Here is a 13,550-nt window from a genome sequence, read left to right on the forward strand (position 1 = left end):
TTGCTGGATCCTAACATACTCCTCCACTTAGATCGGAAGTAGAGAGAAGAGACTTACAGAATCAGAAACCTAGGAAAGGAATTCTTGAAATAAGTAAATCTTCCCCTTTTGCTCTCCTTCTTTTCTTGAAACAAGTTACCCAGAAAGCACCATATTCAGGTCTACTCCTTAGGAGAGGGGCTCTGTGGGAGGGAGTCCCGACCAGTCCCATGGCTGGAGAATAATGAATTTCAACCTGGACTTCAGCATAGGAAAACAGACTCCCTGCAGTTAGACTGATTCATACTCCCATATTAGCATTTCCCACTGGTATTTTCTAGAGCCCTTGGTCTTGTTTGGTTTTGTCTGGTTCTGGGAAAATTTGACTGTACTCGCTCAAAGAACCAAATACACACAAGTTCCTCTCAAAAGCAGGCAGATATTGTTTTAAAATCAAAAGTATATATAAAATAACCAACATATAGCACAGGGAACTATACTCAATATTTTGTAATAACCTATAAGGGATGAGAATCTGAAGAAGAATGTATGTATGTGTGTGTATGGGTGTGTGTAACTGAATCACTGTGTGTACACCTGAAACACGATATTGCAAATCAACTATACTTCAGTAAAAAAAGCATATGTCTCATTACAATCTACAATATTGTTGTGATTGCTCTTTAGTACTAAATTCTCACCCTTGCTTGCTTTTCATATGAAAATTTCTACAAAAATTGCTCAACCTGTGCAATTTTAATACTATCTCATAGCCAATACATTTCTGACAGATATAAAAACTTCCATGTACTTTTACTGTCTTCAATTTTTTAGAGCAATTTTTTTTTGTTTGTCCAGACTATTAGTGTTAACCAAGTTAAATCAAATTTAAATGAATTCAGACAGCTTAACACAGGAATACATTCATATGCAAAGCACACAATAGTCAAATCAGATAGAGAAGTTAATATAAGAAGTTTTAGAGAAAGGAAATCCCATCAAGTGCAACTTAACCTAATTGAGACTGATTTTAAATCACTTTTATTTCAAAGGTAGATTTAATCTTCCAAGGATAGCTTTTTTTAACATGAAAATAAGAGCCCTTTGAATCTTTTTTTCCCCTCCCTTTTCATCTTGCTATTTTAATCCACTAGGTGGGTGAATTTCTGTCTGGCAAGATTTCATTACCTTCTGCTTTGATTAGGAATCATTACAATTTGTAGTATTTTCTTTACTTCCTCTCAAAGAACTTCAATCTCTGTTGGTTTAATAAGCATGCTAATATATGTTATCCAATAAAACTCTAAGTAAGGAGATTAGAGCAGGTTCTAGTGTGGAGAAGGTATGTTATTTTACTTTTTGTCACCATATATTAGAAATTTCTAAAGGAAAAGGGTACTAGAATTTTTGAATAATTCTTACAGAGTCAATAGCAGACATTTTTATTACATTTAACAATATATAACAACTTTTATTGAATGGTTAGTGTGTGATGAATGCTAACTACCCCACTGAGGACATGTCAAAATGTCCTCCTAAGGCTAACACCAAAAAACTAAACAATTACAACTAAGGACTAACTATTCTGACAGCTAGTAGTATGGGGCAGTTTGAAGGGGATTTGAAATACATATTTGAAGAATTAGTAAATGAAGTTTGAGAAACTGATGTCTAAGACAGTTTCTTAAGATGACTATGGTTTATCCAGTTAACGTGTGTATTGGGACCAAAGAAATATGAATAATTATAGCATAGCTCTGTCTATAACATTAATAATCTATTTTTATTAACCATCTTTGTTCAGTTCCTGTGACTTTCTTATGAACAAATTCTACCCATTTTTCTTTTTCTCTTGCCTATTCCATATTGATTTGCTGATGTTGTTTATATACACATATGCGAAAGGCTATGCATACATTGGTTAAAAGTGAGAATTTGGACTTCTAAACCACTACCTGTGTCTGAGTCTCAGCTCTGTCATGTGTAATCACTGTGACCTTGGGTAAGTTCTTTAAAATCTCAATGCTTCAGTTTTCTCATCCATAACATAGGATAAATAATGGTATCAATCACGCAGGGGAGATGTGTTGATAAAAATAATTAATATATGCAGAATTCATAGAAACAAATTTGTACATAGTACAAAGAGTACACAGTAAACTCTTTGTGTTTGCTATTATTTTATTAGATATTAGATACTAGGTTTAGCAGCAATCTGCCACCAAGAGCTGTCTAAAAGCTATCAAGCACCTTTTCTATATTTCAATAGCTCCCTAAATTGTGAATCTTACTTTCCCAAATTGAAACCCTACATTTCCAATCGCCTTTTCTGCTAGCTGGCAGACACGTGACTTAGGTTCTGCCAACTTGATGCACCTGTGTGAGTTCTGATGCATATGTAAGTTACGTCAGAAAACCAGCCAGGTATGAGGCACCCAACCTGCTGGAGCACATAGAAGCAAGGGAAGTGGGTTCATGAGGTTGGCAATAATGGAGACCCTTTGTTCCCCCAGAGATATGCCTAAAGGCATTCAGAATGGTCCAGTGTTTGATGTACTATTGTAAGTTACCCGACAATATAGCCTCTAACAAACCTAGGCTGTCCTGAACCTCTGGTAATAGAATTGTTTACCTTTCCAACAGGAAGTTTGGGAAAGCACCAACATCTGCATGTGGGCTGTGCACAGGCTGACTTTAAGGGCTTCGTGTTGTGAGAACTGAAATTCTTATGAGGTAGTTTAAAACAAACAAAAAAAACATGTCGGTGAGGCCTACTTTGGATGCATATGGGCAAAATAAGTCCATGACAGGATCAAGTGTGCTTTCCTTAGTGAGGAACAGAAACATTGTCAAAGTGATGAAGGCATGAGCACAGAATCAGACACCTAAATTAAAAAATAAAGCTTTTTTGAGTAACAAAACAGTTTAAAAACCAATAAAGTAAGATAAATTATTATGACAGTCCTTTTCTAATTGTGGTGGAAGTACTGGGGGTGTCAGAGCTTTAGTTCCTCAACCACAGAGTTGTGTGTTGTGGTCTGAGAATTGTTCCTTGAAGCTTATTAATATTTCTTGATAAATCTTCCTGTTTAAACTTGTGAGAGTGGAGTCTACTGACATAGTGTAGGGAGGATGACCAATATAGTAATTGACATCGGAGGAAGTTACAGGCATCCCGCACTCCAAAAAAAAGAAAAAAAAAAAAGGAATTTGAAATGGGTCATTTCATTTAAGTGAGTTTGAAGTCAGTGAGTAGAGAATTGATTAGCATTAGGAAAAGGATATGAGTATTCCATGGCACATAGTGACAAAACATTGACTTAACTCATCATTGTGGTCCCTTGGAATGAAGTGTGTATTAAAGTAACCTTTTGAGGATTCAGTGTTTACTATTTACACCACTTTTAATGGGTATCAAAAATACCAAGGCTCTTTTGTGCATAGACTGCTTCTAGCAGTCCTGGAGAGTTTAAAAAATAATTTAACAGCTCAAAGTTTTAAAGTATTATTCGACCATTACTAGATAAGCAAAAGATTCTCATAACATGCTTAAAATGTTGTCATTTAGCAACAGGGTTGTTTAGCAACATAGAAACTGCTGTCGTCATTACTGTGTTTCAGGATAGGCAGAATCCACAGCTGCTTTAGGCTTCTTTCCGCATGCATGCATTCATTCAACAGACATCTCTAGCAAACCACAAAAAAGGAACTAATACAGATGCTGCATTATAGAAACTAAAGAAATGGGTAAGTTCTCTGTCTTCAAGGATCAGAAAATAGATAAGAGGATAGGTATTAATAAGAAAAATGAAGCTGGCTAGAGAAACTAGAAGGATGGGGTAAAGTTTTACAGAAAATTATCAGGGAATGCCCTATGATAATCTGGATACTCCATGAAGCAGACACCAAGATAAGATTAGATGAGCAAGAGATTTATTAAGGAAAATAATTGCGAAGGATTAAGAGGCAGAGCCAGAGAAGGTAGAGAGAGCTTTCAAACCACCTATGAAAGAGAGGGCCAAGGAAGAATATTTGAGTATGTGAAATCTCAGGCTACAGCAGTTTTTTAAAAAATTATGCTGAGGCAGACAAGAGTTCTCTAGCCAAAGTTAGCTGTATGAGGAGTTTCTCATTCTACAGGAATGGGCCAGCAGTAGTACTCTCATTATGGTCAGCCACTGACTTGGAACAGCCCACAGGAATCATAGCCTTGACTCACGATGGTAGTGGAACCAGTTGGGGGCAGGAGTCATTTATGTTTTCCAGGGTACAAAATCTGAGCAGCATATTTTCATGTCCACCACATGTCCCTAATGAGATAGCATTAGAGTATAAAGCTGAAGGAAGTCAGGCATCATGTCATGGATAATAGGAGAAGAGGATTCTACATAGAGGAAAGAGAAAGTACAAAGATGCTGAGGAGGAAATGTGCTTGGCATGTTATATGTACCTATAGCCTAGTGAACAGAATGAAACGTATAAAAGATAAGCTCAAGGGATAGCAGGGGCAAAATCATGTAGGGCCATGTAGGTTAAAAAAAGGAGGGGAGGGAGTTGATGGTAAGAGTGTTGATCTTTAATGGGGATGGAAAACATTTGCAGAGTATTAAGGAATGACATGTTTGAAATGGTCTGAATTACGTTTGATCACTCTTGTTCTTTTGTGAAATACAATCTATAGAGAGAAGGATTGTAAACAAATCAGTTAGGAGGCTACTGTAAAATTCCAGTAGAGAAATGATATCTTTGTTTGTTTGTTTCTGACCAGGGTGTTTGCAACAAAGTGAGAAATGATCAGATTCTGAATATATTTTAATGCAGAGATGACAAGCGGTGTGAGAGAAAGAGAAGAGTCAAAGATGACTTGAAATTCAGGGATTGAGTTGCATGTGTCAGATGACAAACTACAGTGGAGGCTTTGGGAGGACAGAGGTCATTCCAAACTCCCAAGCCCTCAAACCCCACCAAGTCTCCTCACCTGGCAGAAACAGCTTCTCCCATTGCCCAGGTAGTCTCTTCCTGGCTTGATTAAAGATTCTTGAATGGTCTCACCTTAGGAAGTGACAAAGACAAGGTACCCAGTGCAAGGAAATTGGGTTTACTTGGGAGGTAATTCCAGGAAGCTGGATGACAGAGCAGGGAGAGTGACACACGGAGGAAGGCAAAGCTTATTAAAGGCAGATTAGTGAGGTCATTACCATAGACAGCGTGGATTCTTTCCAACAGGGACTCTGAAACATGCATAGAATACTTCCTAGAATTGCCCATTTGAAGGAAAGAAGGCTAGGGACTTTATGTGTAGTCTTCCATTATTTATTGGTTGAGTAAGGATGGGTAAGAATAGTAGAAGATGAAGTAAGAGATTAAAAAGACTGGGGAGATCAAAAATGGCCTCATAGGCCATTGTAAGGACTTTGACTTTTATTCTGAATGAAATGAATAGAAACTACATGATTTCACCAACAGAAGAGTGACAATATTTCAAAGGTGTCACCCTAGCTACTCTATCATTCTACTGGTTCAGTGAGACCAGTTTTCATACAGTTTCAAGATTTCTATCAACTACTGTATACCCTGTGAATTTGTCTTTCAGTGTTAAAAAATGAACGAATGAATGACTATAGTTCCAAACCATACTCATTTTTCTAAATTAAAATATAGAGAAAATAAAAGTGCTGTGGATCTCATTTGTGTAACATGTTAAAATTATAAAATATTATGTATTGTTTGCAAAAGGTTAAATATGTTATATGCAGAAAAATGATACAAGCCAACTTCCCAATGGTGGTTACTTCTGGGTAGAGAAGGAAAGAGAGGATTCTCAATTCAGATTAATTTGTAATGTTTTATTTTATTTTTTTACAAAAAAAATAGAGGAAAATATAACAAAATGTCAGCAATTTTAAATCCAGGATGATGCTAAACAGTTAGCTTTTGCTGTATAACGTACCACTCCAAAACTTGCCAATGACAAGTTCATTAGTTCGTCTCCAAGTTATTGTCGCTGACAGTTTTGACCTTTTTTTCCATCATGCCATTTACTTGACAACTTTCAGTGTCCACAAAGTTTGCTTAATATTTTTCCAGGCTTTGTTAACAGCACCTTTTTTCCCCCCAATTATGGAAATTTATTGACTAACATGATCACATATTATATGTGGGAATTAAGACAATTACAGCATGTATACTTTGCCTCAGGTATTGACATATCCACTGATATCATCATCATCAAAATTCATATGACGGTATAAGTTATTCAGGAAATACTTTATATACTTTATCTCATTTAATATTCACAGAAACACTATAAAGTGATTTTTTAATGGATGTATTTTATGGTTGAGAAACAAGGAGGTTTAGAAAGTTTTAAGTAACAAACCCAAGTTCACTCCAAAAATTCCCAAGTTGTGCACAAGGTAATCTTCAGTATCTACTAAATAGCCCGTGGACAAATTCAAAGCAAAATATAAAGTAGGAGAATTTGGTTTTTCTTTTATGAATTTCCTCAGTGTTCCTTGATGATCTCAATTCCTTTGTGTGAGCAAGAAACCAATTCAATGGTAAATAAAAGACATAGTCTCTAAAAGTACTAAACAGTCATGATTTACAATTGCTTTTTATCAGAAGAGTTTAAAAAAGAATGTCAGTTGGTAGGATGTGTACTACAGTAGTTTTGTCCTTGTCAGGAGGTAACTGGAAGTGACAAATGGTCCCTCTTCTCTTTTACCCATATGGAATACCAGTGACAGAAAGTGTCCGCAATGCAACACACTGCTTTTGAAACCTTGTATACTACAGTCCCAAAGTTAACAGATGGGATCCTTATCAAGTCTGAAAGGAACAGAGGAGGGAGCCCAGGAGAGTGAAAAGGCTAACAGCATCTTTTAATTTTCCATTGTTCCTTCATTCAGTACCACAAGTTTTCTGTTCCTGTTATGGGAACACTCTGTTTCTAATTTCTGTATCAGTTATCTAGTGCAGTATTTTGGGTGGGAGGATGGGGGGTGGGGCGGGATTTGTTTCCAGGAACACCCTAGATACCAAAATCTGAAGATGCTAAAGTCCCTTACATAAATGGCATAGTACAGTTGGCCCTCCACATTCATGAATACAGAGGGCTGATTGCACTTCACACTTGATGGATTAAAACAATGGCTCTTTACCTCAGCTAGGCAGTTCTTCTGGTTCACCTGGTCTTACACTTGAACCTACAGTAGCTACCAGGACAGCAGGGGTCAGGGTCATGGTTGGAGGGGTGGAGACTGCTTGTGTCTTTGCTCAGAAGAATCGCTAATTCTCTCTCAGGCTATCCAGGGGTGTTTTACACAGTGCTGGGAGACTTCCAAGAGTCACAAAAGAATAAACACCAATTTACAAGCATTTTTCAAGTATCTGCCTATGATATGCTCATTAATGTCTGGTTGGCCAAATAAAGCTGTGTGGCCAATACAGAGTCAAGGGCAGAAAATCTCTTCTTGGGAAGGCAAGTCTTTGCAGCCAATTTTGTAGTCTAGCGCAGGTTATATTATTTTCAGTATGTCAAAATATATAATTGTAAATTTTTAAAAACCATTTAAATAAATTTTAAGAGTAAACATTGTGAAAATTAATGTTTTTCTAATATCAATGCATATGTATTAATGTCATTCCTCATTGAAGTAATCATTGTTTATTTTTTAAAGGTTATTAGTTTGTATTTTAATTTCTGCATTTATTAATTTAATTTTCACTCATTCATATACTATTTATAGAGGTAATTTCACAAGCAGATCAATAAAGAATTAGCCCAGGGATTTGTAAAACTCAAAGTAATTGTTGCTATGCTTCTAATGGCCTAAGGAAATACAACAGGAAGGACAGGTTTTTTTCCCTAACATAGTCCCACTTTCCCCTTCAACATACACACTGGATGCCACTGAGTTCAAAGTTTTCCTCCTACAGGTAACTTAAAAAAAAAAAAAAAAAAAGAAAATTAAAATCTTATTTTTCTCTAAAAAAAAAAAAAAAAACTCATTTGACAATAAATGCTGGAGAGAGCATGGAGAACAGGAAACCCTCTACACTGTTGGTGGGAATGTAAATTGATACAGCCACTATGGAAAACAGTATGGAGGTTCCTCAATAAACTAAAAATAGAGTCACCATATGATCCAGCAGTCCCACTCCTGGGCATGTATCCAGACAAAACTATAATTCAAAAAGATACATGAACCTGTATGTTCATAGTAGCACTATTTACAATAGCCAAGACATGGAAACAACCTAAATGTCTCTCAACAGATGAGTGGATAAAGGAGATGTGGGGTGTGTGTGTGTGTGTGTGTGTGTGTGTGTGTGTGTGTGTGTGTGTGTGTGTATGTATATATATATATACACACACATACACATACATATACATAAAGTAGAATATTAGTCATAAAAAAGAATCAGATAATGCCATTTGCAGCAACATGGATGGACCTAGAGATTATTATACTAAACGAAGTAAGTCAGAAAAAGAAAGACAAATACTATATGACATCAGTTTTATGTGGAATCTAAAGTATGACACAAATGAACATACCTACAAAACAGAAACAGACTCACAGACATAGAAAACAGACTTGTGGTTGCCGGGGTGGGGAGACATTGGGGAGAGAAGGATTGGAGTTTGGGATTAGCAGATGCGAACTATTATATATAGGATGGATAAACAACAAGGTCCTACTGTATAGCAAGGGGAACTATATTCAATATCCTGTGATAAACCATAATGGAAAAGAATATGAAAAAATATATATATGTATAACTGAATCACTTTGCTGTACACCAGAAATTAACACAACATTGTAAATCAACTATACTTCAATAAAATTAAAAAAAAACTTGTTTGAAATGAAAGTAAATACTTTTAGTAATATGCCATATTTGCTTGTCTTTGGTAATGTTTTCAGAAAAACCAAATTTACCAAAATACAGTGTGGAGTTACTTTACACAATATCAAAGATATATGACCATATGTTTTCAATATTGATGTTTTTAAAAAAAAATTGTAGGTAAATTTTTATTATATAAGTAATATTACAAAATATCAGTTATATTCTGTCAGTATTATAGAAACACAAGATGTAATCTTGCAGTGTAAATACCATGGATTCTTTATATTGTTAAGAGATATCACTAGAGTGAAGGAACAACTCTCCTCGGTCTTTTCATCACTTGGCTAAAGATCCTCATTCTGTTCCTTTAAGTCCTGCTTCCTAGTACTCTGAAACTGAAATTCGAACTGTATGTAAAATACATAATTAAAACAGCTGTTTAAGAAAACAGTCAGACCAAAAAATAATTCTTTCCTCTATTAGTACCCAACGTCCTTTGGGAAACTTATCTTTTGCCTTTGGATAAAATCAAGTGCGCCTATTAGTTTCCCCATCCTTTCCTAACTAGAGAACAGGCATATGGTCAAACTAGGCCAATCATAACACTGTGATAAAGCAAAATTTTCTGTTTCAAAAAAAAGGCAAATGACAACATTTTAATTAATAATAAGTACAATAAAAAAACCAATTATCTGTAAAAGCAAGCTTTCTAAAATCTACACCCAAGCATCTCTTAGGCATTACTATTAACTGGTCCTCTCTACACACTTCATTTTTACTCTGATAATCTCAGAATTGCCATTGATAACAGGATATCCATGAAATAAGAAAATTATCATTGGTACTTTGTGTTCTCCATCAACAATAAATGAGCTGGAAAGAATACATTCAAAGAGGCATAAACCATTTTGCTTTAAACACAAAGCAAATCGATACTAATCTGATCCAGTCAAGAAGTAAAAGCACGTGTTATATATCATTCAACCCTTTTTTCAAATGTACGCTTGTCATATACAAGGTTTTTGATGTTGTCACAGAATTTGATGGTTATGTTCAGTTAGAGGAAGGAAGAATAACACACTGGACAAGTTCATTCCCAAACTAGCCATTTTAAAAACTGAATACATTTTAAAGAAACTGGAATTTAATAAAAAAGTTTGTTAGAATATCCATCATACACATTGTCAGTAATAGTCCTCCTTTCCAGCATTGTATTTATTCATTCATTGAGAAAATATTGATTAAACAACTACTATAGGCTACCATGATTATAGGTGCCAAGTTTAGAGCAGTGAACAGACAGAAAATTCCATGTTTACACAGGGTATATATTTTGATGCTCTTTGGTCCTGATCACTTCAGTGACAGGGACCCCCATCCTTGAGTTCTTCTCTCCTTCTGCTAATAATAACCATGTTAGTTTTCTCAGGTTCTTATTCTTGAATTTTAAAAATTCTTAGAACAGGTCAATAAGTTTAATCACAAAGTTTTGGATTCCAAATTTTGTTCCTTGATGCTGCTAAAACTTTTCTAAACTTATTTTTAGTTGAATTTTATATTGCATTCCAATAAATTGTTTTTGTAAACATTTCTAGACTTCATCAACAGACGATATATATCCTACTCAGAATACAGATAGGAAGTTGAGAAGGCAGGTGAATTCTGGAAGTAGAAATTTGAGATCCTTAAGGAAGAGTATGCAGGCTGCAAAGCAAAGCAAGAATAAAACCCTGTTGAACACTGAGTGTCAGAGAGTGAAAGGATAAATCACCAAGAGGAATTAAAAAGGATTAGAAGATTGATTGGAATCCAGGTTCTGGGAGGCCAAGGGAAGACAGTTTCAAAAAGTAGGGAAAGTATGTAATGTCGGATGTCATAGAAATTGATATCTGTGATCATATATTAATCCAGTTTTCTTAGATCATTCTTTGTTCTTAATTGATCAGTTTATTCTTTTTTTCAGTAAAACATTTCTAAGAAAGTGATTGACTAAAAGTATGAACAACTTTGGGCTGGAAGTAAGAAGTCTGTGGTTCCAGTTCTAACTCACTTGGTAAAGGTGCTGAACATCTATGAATCTGTTTCCTGATTTTCAAAATACATGATACCTATTCTACTGAAATATTTTTGTGAAGATCAAATAGGTATACATATGAAAATACTTTGTAAAATATCATATGACTTAAGAAAGATATTTATGCTTTCGAAAAATAAGTTTTTTTTTAAACTACAGACCTTTCTACTATCTCATCTGCTAAATTTAAATTATTTCTTTCATTTATTTAATCAGATTGAATGCAGTACTCACACATGAGAACAGATCTGATGTAATCTTTAAGACTCTCCTCGGGAAATTATAATCAAGAAAAAGGTAATTTTTGACTATAGAAGTATGATTGAAATTTACCCAAGAACGTTATCCTGAAATAACCTCTGGGAGTCAAGAAGGTGAGACAATATTAACAGAGGAGTTAATTTAGCAAAGTCGGTGATAAGCATGTCAATCAAAAACTTGAGAAATATTTGCAATAATCTGCTTTTGAATAGTCAACTGTTTACTGCATTCTTTAAGTCTTCCTATTTCACATAGAAAATGAACTTGAATCACAATAATTTTGCTTAAATGGATATGAAAGAATTTTCAAACAGTCATCACAACTCCAACTTTTTTTCAGCTAAAAAGAGTAGAATTTCTGTTTTTCTAGATTATATCATTGAAAATAATCTAAAGGATTGTTTTTTTAATCTAAAGGATTAATTGCCCTTATTGAATCACCATTTAGGAAAGCAGCACCAATTGTTTGAGGGATCTCATTGCCGAAAATCTTCATACAACCTTTCTTCCACTGTAAGTAACATCCATAACCTAAGACTCTAGACTGCTCTGTGTTGAAAGGATTTTCAGAGCACATATATAGTTGAATATATCTGTGTTATGCACACACGTGGTATTTTTAACAAATGTATATGTGTATAGAATCTTATTATTTTCCAAACCCTTTTCTCATTCCGGCCTTAGTCTGTGAGTTGCTGTTTTCTCAAACCAAACTTATTTCCTCCAGGTCTTTATTCTGCTCAACCCACCACCTCCCTCACTTCTCTGATAAAATGTCACCTACTACAACTTTTCTTTCTTGACAACCTTATCTAAATAGAAGCCAGGACCTGAAGAACAAGTGTAACCTAGTTTTTCAGGATGATTTTTCACATAAAGACAACTGAGTTTTCTCTTTTACAGGATAAAAAATCTCCTGGTTTTGTGTATTCTCATCATTCCTGTAACTGTCCTCTAAATGTTTTCCATTTTACCATAATACTTTTTATTTGCCTGTCTAAAACTCAAAAAATAAATAAATAAATACATTACCTCTTTCATTCTAGAGGCTACCCTTCTATTAAAGTACTTATTAGCATGTTTGGCCATTACCTTTTACTGTTGTCTCACACTCAACTTACTGGAAATTTAAATACCTAAATTGTATGTGATTCTATTGAGGCAATGTGACCTCTTAGATTTTGCAGTTATTTCTGGAACTCTGGTTTCAGACTCTACATGGATACCTATTAAATGTGCTATTTTTGGCTCACAATTTCCAAATTATTGATATAGTTCTTTTCGCTGATGTACTTATTTGTTGATCTCCTCTCAGAAATTTGTTCTAAAATTTCCCAAGTTAATAATAAAGATTTCATTAACTTGTTTGAACTGTTTTCATCCTAAAGGCATGGTTAAACACCTGTGGGAACAATCAGTTCCTAGAGCACAATGACACTGTGGAAGTCTACAGCGCTACAAAAGCATGATCCATAATTCAACTAAACATGATAAGGGTACAGCCTTTGCCAAGGAAACTCTGAAATTGCTTTAATCATTCTAACCAAACTTTGTTTTCTAGCTAGCATGGCTCAGTTTTGTTTGCCTGAAGATAAAAGGCTAAAATTGTTCTGGACACTCTTCTCACTTATATTCAGGCTAAACCTTGTCACTGAGGTCCTCATACATTCTCATAACTCCAAGAACAAATTATGTGGCAATAAAGTTCAAAGGGAAGACTCCAGCCCTAACTGATACTCATTCTTCAGAAATATTCCTAAATGTTGATTCTCATAATAGAGAATATTTATATTATCAGAATATCCTCTAACTTTGGGAAACCACCTTCTTCAACATCAACATACGTATCTAGTAGAAAACAACCTTTGTTGAGGCAGGAGATAGATGGGCCCCAGGCTGAGCAACTGGAGTTGCTCCCTGTGGACAGATACTTGAAAATAGCAAGAGTGAGAGAAGAGCTGAGCCCTGCCCAGATAAGAGACAAAAGACCACGTAATCCTCATTCTCAAAGTCAAGGAGACCTTCCCAACTACGCACACGCAAAAAGGTTCTGTGAAGGTCAAAAAGGGAGGGGGCGCCACCTCATAGTAAGTAATGTCAACCTACCCATAGGCCTCTTCGCTAGAATCCATCTTGGCTAAGAGATGCATGCACACACATGGTAGGACCCTGAGATATACCAAATATGGACTCAGAACCAGGCAAATCAAAATAATTGGCCAGGGCTTCCCTGGTGGCACAGTGGTCGAGAATCCGCCTGCCGATGCAGGGGACGGGTTCGTGCCCCGGTCCGGGAAGATCCCACATGCCGCGGAGCGGCTGGGCCCGTGAACCATGGCCACTGAGCCTGTGCGTCTGGAGCCTGTCCGCAACGGGA

General features: G+C 35.7%; 1 pseudogene; it reads left to right on the forward strand.

Annotated features, from left to right (window-relative positions):
- The first annotated feature begins 2,506 nt into the window (after nt 1-2,506).
- LOC102983372 (60S ribosomal protein L34-like) lies at nt 2,507-12,642 on the forward strand (annotated as a pseudogene).
- The last annotated feature ends 908 nt before the right edge of the window (nt 12,643-13,550 follow it).

The sequence above is a fragment of the Physeter macrocephalus genome, chromosome 7, assembly GCF_002837175.3.
Source record: "Physeter macrocephalus isolate SW-GA chromosome 7, ASM283717v5, whole genome shotgun sequence".
NCBI classification, from domain to species: Eukaryota; Metazoa; Chordata; class Mammalia; order Artiodactyla; family Physeteridae; genus Physeter; species Physeter macrocephalus.